Source organism: Lynx canadensis, chromosome B2, assembly GCF_007474595.2.
Source record: "Lynx canadensis isolate LIC74 chromosome B2, mLynCan4.pri.v2, whole genome shotgun sequence".
Classification (NCBI taxonomy): domain Eukaryota; kingdom Metazoa; phylum Chordata; class Mammalia; order Carnivora; family Felidae; genus Lynx; species Lynx canadensis.
In genome coordinates, this window is record NC_044307.1 from 12,194,010 (window position 1) to 12,203,377 (window position 9,368).

Here is a 9,368-nt window from a genome sequence, read left to right on the forward strand (position 1 = left end):
AGCCCCATATCACACCGTCATATCTGGCACATGGTTCTATTTTGGCCCGGTCATGGTGAACTGGAGTTTGTGGTGCAAGCCTATCTCCACTACTGCTCCTGGAGGGAAGGAAATGTGTCTTATTTCTCTCCTTATCTTTAATGTTTATTTGTTTTTGACAGAGAGAGAGAGAGAGACAGAGTGTGAGCGGGGGAGGGGCAGAGAGAGAGAGGGAGACACAGAATCCGAAGCCGGCTCCAGGCTCTGAGCTGTCAGCAGAGAGCCTGACACGGGGCTCGAACTCACAAACCGGGAGATCGTGACCTGAGCCGAAGTCGGTCAATCAACCGATTGAGCCACCCAGGCGCCCCTCTCTCCTTATCTTTAAATGTAGGATAGTGCCAGTCACACTAGGCACTCAATAAATGTTCGCCAAATGGGTGAATGAATTAAGTAAGCTCATCAGCTCTGTTCAGCAAACGGACTGGAAAAGAGATACCTCTCAGACCCAAATATGAACTCTGGTTAGTGATTCCCCATAGGGAATCTGGATGTTTGAAGCAGAAATGATCAAGATTAGATCAGCCCGCATAAGGAAAGCACACAGGACGCAAAAAGACCTAGCCACCGGCCGGTGAATATTGTCAACAAATAACACAGGGCGGGAAGGCTAGGACAGGGCTGGGAGATGGGCACGCCCCCTGCAGGGCCACCCAGCCACGGGATGTGAAGGGAGGCGTCAGTTAGGGGTGGGCAGCACAGCACACAGCCCGAGGGTGTGCGGGAGGGTCCTTAAGGAGTATGGCAGAGCCCTGGGAAAAAGGGCACGAGATGAAGGGCGGTGCTGAGGCCAAAGACTGAGAAGTTGCTGAAGGAGACAGAGGGTCCTCTAGTCCGGCACCCTTCCTGTCGGTCAGCTGTGGGGAACATGAAGCTCTCCCCGCGGGCCAGAGCTCCTGGGTCACCGACCAGAGACTTCTGGAGCATTTTGAAGTGGGCCAAGGATCACCGACTCACCTCCGAGCCAGAATCTCTTGCTAACTCACCAGCAAAGGCATTCGCCACCACCGATGGTTCCCACGGCGGGGGCCCCACACTCTCAGCCTCAGTATCAGCTTCCCCGGAAACGGGTTACAGGCGCACGTTCTCTGATCCACCCAGACCTCCTGATCAGGGGAGGCCCAGCCATCTGTATTTTCACCCAGACTCCAGAAGCTTCTGAAATGAATTCCGAGCAGGTTAGTTTCAAGAAGCACAGTCCTTAGAGATTCTGATTGCTCTGGAAGCTTCATCCCCAGGGGATGCTCATTCCCAGCCACGGTTAAGAACAGTAGCTTATGGCTTCTTTGAATTCGTGGAAGTGAAGCCAGTTTCCTTTTCTCCCTGGGCTTGTTATCTCTTCTATAAAATTGGGATAACACTATCTTATTGACCTCAATGCAAGGTGCCAAATTGGATGAGTTCTTGAAGCACCTTTCAGCTCTAGAGAAAAGATCCCCTGGGTCCTTGAAAAAAGAGAAGAAAGAAAGAAAGAAAGAAAGAAAGAAAGAAAGAAGAGGGAGAGAGGGAGGGAGGAAGAAAGAAAAAGAGAGGGAAGGAGGGAGAGAAGGACGATGAAGGAAGGAAAGAAGGAAGAAGGAAGGAAAGAAAAAAAAGGAGAGAGAGAAAGGGAGTAAGAAAGGAAAAAAGAGAGAGGGAAGGAGGGAGGGAAGAAGGACGAAGGAAGGAAGGAAGGAGAGAGAGAGAGAGAGAAAGGGAGGGAGGGAGGAAAGGACCAGAAAAGGCTGTTGTGGTGAACAGCTCCACAGAACAAAGCGAGACTTCTAGAGGTGGCCAAAGAATATTTGTAGCTGAATCAAATACATTGATATCTCTATTGGCAAGTGGATTTTAATGAAAGGACCATTTCAAAACACTTTTATATAAAGACAAAAGACAGGCACTGCAGTTTCCATAATGAAAACTATATGAAGGTCAGACCAGTATCAGACAGGGCGGGCCAGAATGGGCCCAGGTTTGGGTCTTTTGGAGACAACTTTAGTATTCCCTTCTTCTTTCCTCTTTTCTGTACCTCCACCTTCTACATAGAGGAAAATTCTGGAAACCCTTCCCCTGTTTCCACAGACATTCCCGGGACAAAGTGGGACTGACAGCAAAGCCTAGGGTCTGGGGATAGGGACACAACTGGAAATAAAAGCATAAGCAAGAGATTCCTTGAGGACCCAAGATGCTGAGTCCTGGCTGGGAGCCAGGTCTGCCCTGAGAAGTCACTAGGCATTGCCAGGAGCATAGCGAGTGTCCAAGTTTCTGTGTTCAGAGTGGGGCAAACCTAGCAGAGGAGTTGTCGTGGGGATGGGCCTCCAGGTAGCTGGCTGTGCCAGACTGGGATGATAGCTAGAGTGGCTAAAAGAGGACTGAGAATAGATCACAGCTAGGGAGGAGGGTAGGGAGCCCGGAGTCAGAATAAATGTCCGTTGTTGAGTCCATACACACAGATCATGAGTTGTGCAGTGCTCAGAGTGAACAACTGTGCATGGCGGCATCTCATGATAAGTATGATCAAGAGATCTCATTGGGAGTGGCCCTCTATTTCTTTCAAATGTCTTTTTCTCAGGGACTGTTATGTTGAAGACACGGCATAAAGGGCATGAATGTAATCTATCTTCTAATTCCTTTTCCGTCCTGTTGTTTCCCTCACCTTCTTTGTTAACTGGCCCCTTAGCTTCTCAAAGACTGACAGGGTAGCTGGGATCAGAACTAGGGCGAAGCATTAGCAAGAGCCATTTGAGATTCAATTAGATAACCCTTTCAAAAATACGTTAACTTTGAATCAATTTGGCACAAATTTAAACGAGAAAGCTTGAATCTTTTCTGTTAATTTAATTATTTTGAGCTAAGAAAAAAAAAAGAAAGTAAAGCAGATGACAAGATCATTATATTTTGCAAACTTCTTTCCAGAGAGGTTATGCAAGATCCCCCAAGTGTGTCCTAAATAAAATCTTGGAGAAAAATGAAATCTATATCCTCGCCGTGAGAGTTACCCGTGAGCTCTGAGAGAAGAGAGTCATTTCATGGAAGACAGAAACATCAGCAGCGAACGGGTGGCCTGGAAGGTGTCTGGGCTCGAGGTGGCCAAGACAGAAAGAAAACGAGAGACGTACCTGGCGTCTTGGCCACATTCCCTCCTTAGAACAGAACTTCATTTTATGGAAGACACAATTATGTCCCAGCTCCTCCAATGCTGGCTGGCTGGCCAATTCTATAGAGACAGTCTATTTAAATGTTCTAGGAATGGCTTTGCTGACAGCGCTTGCATATGAAATGCAAGGCCTCCCAAAGATTTTACAGAGCGGTAGAGATTGTGGTGCCTAATTCTACGGAGTGACTAGCTTGTCAGGCCTAAAAGTGGGTACCTTTTACTTTTCTGTAATTCCGTGCATATTTTAGAGACGCTATACATTGGCTCGTTCTACTTGCGGCTATAACTTGCGGTTAAGACAGAACTCAGGCTTCCGTCTGAAACAAGGAATAACTAAGTTGACTCATGGGGTGAGTGTCTTATTGTGGGACCTGCAGCACCGGCCCTTCGGGAGCAAAGGGGACGGGGGGCAGATGACCGTGTGTAGGCACCACGGGGCTATGGCAACGTCAGCTCCCAAGACAGCGGAGGGCTTCCGTTGGGGGTGGTTCTGATTTTCTAGATCACTCAAGGCTACAGCCCATGTCCCAATTGCCCCAGTGCATGGGAGACACAGAAAAGTGCACGCGTTCTCAGGGCAAACTACATTTGGACCAGTTCCTGTGAATGGGATCCATGATTGTGGACAATCACAGCGTGAGCAGAACTCCCCAGACGGTCACCAGCTAACGTCACGTTCATAAAGGGAGGGTGAGTAACCTCGGGGTTATGCCTCTGTGAGGCCTGGGAAGGTATATAAGTGATAGAGACATCTCTCCTCTGTTCCCGAACTCAATAAAGTACCCTCCCCTACTCAGACGGGGGAGTTACCCTGGCGGGGTTTTTGTGGTCCTGCTCTTACACTGTAAGAACCCCAGGAGGGACCTTCAAATTTTAGAAAAAACAAAAAAAACAAAAAAAACCTTGTTGTGGGAAAGGCAACAATATTCTGGGGCTGGGGAGAAGGAATTCAGGGGCTATCAGAAGAAAACGGAAGAACACAGCAGTTAGGGTCTTGGGAATCCCCAAGACAGTGATGGAGGAATAAACTCTACAGGGGCTCCTTGCTGTTTCTTCTTTCTGACAAAACGAATCAGTGCTTCTATTTTTTTTCCCCCACCGAGTTTCAGAGCCTCCCCCACGGATCAGCATTAGCAGAGGCATTAGACACATCCACGTCTGCGAAGCAGCTTAATTACAGTGAAGCTGGGAGCGTGGTTCGGAGATTGCGTCCCCCTCCAACGGGAGAGTCTGTCTGAGCGCAGGAAGCAAGAGAGAGAGCAAGCCTCGTCCTCTCTTGCAGGAGGATTGTCGTCAGGGCCAAAAATAGGCCCAGCACACACCGGGCCAGCAGTGCGTGACCCCTTCCCAGGGGGATTCCCTCCTCTCCAACCTGCTTGGGCGTGACCCCCACACCCCACCGCCAGTTCCAGTGTAGAGCAGTGGGGAAGAGTGTGTGCCCGGTTGGCAGTGACTCATTAAATCCCAGTACCGTGCCTTTTATCCCCGAATTTTGGCCAGGTTACTCAACCAGCAGCCTCCATCTGTAAAATGGGGCTAATACCCATGCTTCCTGCATAGAGTTATTATGGGAACAGGTAGATGTAATCCATGTGCGGTGCTTAGGCCCTGCAGGGCGAGTGGCTCAGTAAATGTTGGTGGTTCCTTTGTTATTATGGTTTCCTGTTTTTCTCAGCATTAGGGATGACCCTTGTCTTCATAGGAAGCAAACTGGCTAGTGAGGAATCTTAACGGATGACCAGGATGAGGGTAAATAAATGTGTTCTTCCAAAAGAAAAATTTCCAGGCTTGAAAAATAAATGTTATCCTAGGACAGGGGTTGGCAAACGTTTTCCAGAAAGGGCCGGATAGTAAGTACTTCAGACTTTGCTGGCCATTCTTCCTCCGTTGCAATGACTCAACTCTGCTGTTTTAGTGCAAAGCTGGCCACAGGCAATATGGGAGTGGATGAGCGTGGCTATGTGCCAATAAAACTTTATTTACACCAACAGGCAGCTGTTGGCCCGCAGCTAGAGTCGGCCAACCCCTGTCCCAGGCTATAAACTCCATGACAGAGGGACCAAACCCGTAACGTTCACCTCCGTGTCCTGCTGGTTAACGTTGTGCCCAGCTGCTCACATTCTGATTATTTCTGAGTGAATGAATGGAAACCCCGGAGGGAAGGGCTTTCCATTTTTAGTTTCTCAACGTTGGCCTTCGGCACACCTATCTGGACTGTGACACGCACGCTTCTAAGTTCTGCCAACAGACACGCTTATTCTGGGAATAAGCACCATGCCTATCCAAGGGCTTTAGGCTCTCTGCAAATAAGTGTTATGCCCAAAAAAATAAATAAATAAAATTAAAAAAAAAAAAGTGAAAATAATGACACAGACTCCAACAATCCCCAGAGCTGACACTCAGAAAGCTTTATCTGGTGGCCCGTTATGGACTCAGATCTGGCACAAATGGTCGGCCATCTACTTCTGGGCAACCCCAAGCCCAGAAATTTCCGCTGCTTTGTTCCTGCTCCCCTACCTGGGTTCCCGGGACAGGCAGCCCCGTCATGAGTCAGCCGAGCTCATGGACCCTGTGAGCTTAAGCAAATGACTTCCTGTCTTCATGCTTTGGCTTCCCCACCTGCAGAAAGGAAATGGTGACACCACTGACTTCCGTGGCTCAGGTGACGATGGTACAAGACGGCGTGCCGCCCGTTGCCTGATTAGCACGCCCTCCACAAAAATTAGCTTTACTGTTTCCGGACCGGCACCTCGCTCCTGTCAAAGTAGTTGCTAAGGGCAGCCTTGCCCTGCTTTTGCACGGACAGTTGCCTGAGAGGCAGCGCTTCCTGAGTCCCTCCCATCCTTATGGAGCTTTCCTCCTGCTCTTTCCCTCTCCCACCTGGCAGTTTCCACCTCTGCAGGGGGTGGCGGTGTTCTGAGCCCCTTGGGAACCAGGACATCCTCTCGAGGCTGGAGAACATACTCCCAAGGGCTCAAAGGGGAGAGAAGAGTCGTGCTTCGAAACCCACTGGAACGGGCAAACAGGACGGGGGGGGGGGCGGGGTGTGTCCCATGCTCTTCTCTTTCGCTGTGCCGAGAAAGGCAAGGGTTGTGTAAATCCCATCAGAGGTTCTCGCTGTGCCTCAGGCTCCCCAATTGAAAACAGGAAATTGAGGGGCGCCTGGGTGGCTCGGACGGTTAAGCGTCCGACTTCGGCTCAGGTCATGATCTCACAGTCCGTGAGTTCGAGTCCCACGTTGGGCTCTGTGCTGACAGCTCAGAGCCTGGAGCCTGTTTCAGATTCTGTGTCTCCCTCTCTCTCTGCCCCTCCCCTGTTCATGCTGTGTCTCTCTCTGTCTCAAAAATAAATAAACGTTGAAAAAAAAATTAAAAAAAAGAAAACAGGAAATTGTAATTTCAGGACTGCCTAGGGAATAATAAAAATGAGGGTTTTAAAGCACTTTGCAAAAATAAAACGCGGTTGACATACGGTGACATCATTTCATCGTAATGGTTTTACAGATAGCAGGATAATGATACAAGCCACCAAAGGTCTAAAATAGTTTTAGGGACAGCTCTGCCTGGAGGCTAAATGACCTCAAAGCACCTTCTAACTTGTTCTCTATGACGACGATACACCTTCACCAATTTCAGAATGATGCAGCAGGGGTGGGGAGCAAAGCCCATCGGAATTATTGAAGAAATATGCTTTATTGCAATCGGTCCACCAAAGCTAGCTCTTTTAAATTTTTGTTCTTTCCTAACATTCATTTATTATTGAGAGACAGAGAGAGACAAAGCATGAGCATGGGAGGGGCCGAGAGAGGAGGAGACACAGACTCCGAAGCAGGCTCCAGGCTCTGAGCCGTCAGCACAGAGCCCGACGCGGGGCTCGAACTCAAGAACCGCGAGATCATGACCTGAGCCGAAGTCGGACACTCAGCCGACTGAGCCACCCAGGCGCCCCAAAGCTAGCCCTTTTAGAAATAAGAAGTGGACAGAAAATAACCAAATGTTCCCACAAGGTGTTTGCCTAGTAACAGATAAAAGTTATTTAGAGTTGCTTGTACCTGAAGAGGTGTTTACAGAGAGTTCCAGGGTACTTAAAAACTGTTTATTCTCTTAGTATAAATTTTTGTCTGCATTCTCTGGCCCCCATCCTGGGGGTGTTGTTGTTTTGCTTTGAGTTTGGTGTAAAAAAAAAGATAGGAATTCCTTTAGTTTGCTTAGCAAGCCCTATCTCCGTAGACATTGCCAATATAATCTAAATATTTCCTGTATAAATCACACAATTTCACACGTATGGCATCTGCATCCCTAAGGGCTTGGGCCATGCGAACGGCTCAAATCACCGTGCAAAGTCACAGGAGTGCTGAAGGGCCCCGTCTGTGGCCTTTCCAGAGCAAGTGTTGGTGAGCACGTAGGGACCTCTCACTCACCACTCCACCCTGACCACAGTATTTTTGGCCCCTGACCTGCATATGAATGCTTGTAATCTCTGACTGGCTAGGAGAAAAAAAACAAATAAAGTTAAATGACCTACTAACCAGTCTATGGATCCAGGGCCTCAAGAACTTTCGTCAGGGTCCAGAACTTTTGTTCCTGGGTCGACAGCCAAAGGGCTGTGAGCGAGCTCACGTAGCTTATGGGTTCAACTGGGGTTGCCCCTTGGTGACCCTTTATTGACTGGACTGAGGTTTATAGACAGCAGAAGCAAGTTCAGAGCAGAGGTACAAATTCCACAGAGCAACCCCGTCTGCCCCAGGGTTGGGTGTGGGGGAGGAAGGGGTCCTGGAGGGAGCTGGCCAATGCGCGTTGAAGAGAAGTTCAGCCAAGAATCAAGAGAGGACAAGTGCCTGGCCAGTGACAGCAGGGACGGTCCAGGCTCCACCAGAAGTTTGCTGACTATCACGATCCTGTGTCCCTAGCTCCAAGCCCAGAGCTTGTCACATAGTAGGCCCCCAATAAAATGAATAAGCATTTGTTTCTTGGTTGAATGAATAGAACTGTCCAGGCCACACAAAGCTACGCGTGGGGAAGTCTGGGGCAAAGCGCATTTACAAGGGTAGGAACAAAGCTAATGAGGCAGGATGTGTCCTGTCTGAAATTGCTTGCCTAGGACCCCAGGTTCCAAATGTCCAGCATCCACCCCTGGTTCATAGGAGAGCCCACCATGTGGCCTCTTCTGAGAAACATCCCTGTGATTTTCTCAGGGTCTCGCATCTTGCCAGTGGGAATTATCATTTATTAAGTTGGTGATACACCCGGGACAGTGCAGTTTTCGTGAAAAGTCATCCATTTTTTAAGGATCCGCCAAATATTAGCTTTGCATCCAGTGGCTAGCACTTTGGTAACAAAAGCCCCCGAATGCCCTGTGGAGTTTGATAACGGCTTGGTCAAATTCATGTAGACTCCTAACAGATGATGAATCCAGCCACAGTCTGTAAGTGTAGTTACGGATGGTCAGTGGGTGGATAGACATAACACCATCACTCTCTGAAGACCCCTGATTTCAGTCCGAGATTCAGGAAGAGGAAAAACTTTCTGTGAAAATCTAAGGCAGGCAAAATTATTCTGAATCCTGAAGAATCCTGAAAGAAATAAGGTCATAGGGCCTTCCCGGGTGCTATGATGATGTGCAGTGAGTTCTTTCTCTCCTATTACGTGTGCCATCTGGAAGCAAGCTTACCATCTGGGAGGACGCTAAGTGGATTCCAGATAGATCTCCCTTTGATCCAGTCGATATAGACAGGAGAGCACCCAGAACAAACGCTATTCTCTATTGCGAGTTGGCTGCTATATTTCAGCACGTGAGCTAAAAAACCAACCCCACCCTGGTAAGAGCCACAGGGAACAGAAACACCTGCAGAGAAGGGCCAGGAGGGACAAGTCAGAGTCTGAGGACACGCGAAGTACTTGCAACACTGTAGGTCACTGCCTCGGAGGACTGTGCCATCATTTCAGGCTCCACCTCGTTTTAACCGAAAGGTCACGGTCAATTTTCATTGTCTGGCACATTTGAGAAGAGTGGAAGAAAACAAAGTTAACGATTAACTCAACGCTTTCTCCCGCTGGCTGTGCCAAGCTGCTACACACACGGTGCCACGCAATAGAGGAGATAAAGTCAAGTGCAAGGTGCCTGGGGTTTCTTCTCAGCAACCCAGCAGCCCCAGAGCCGAAAGTGGAGAACGGAGATGACACTACCTGGC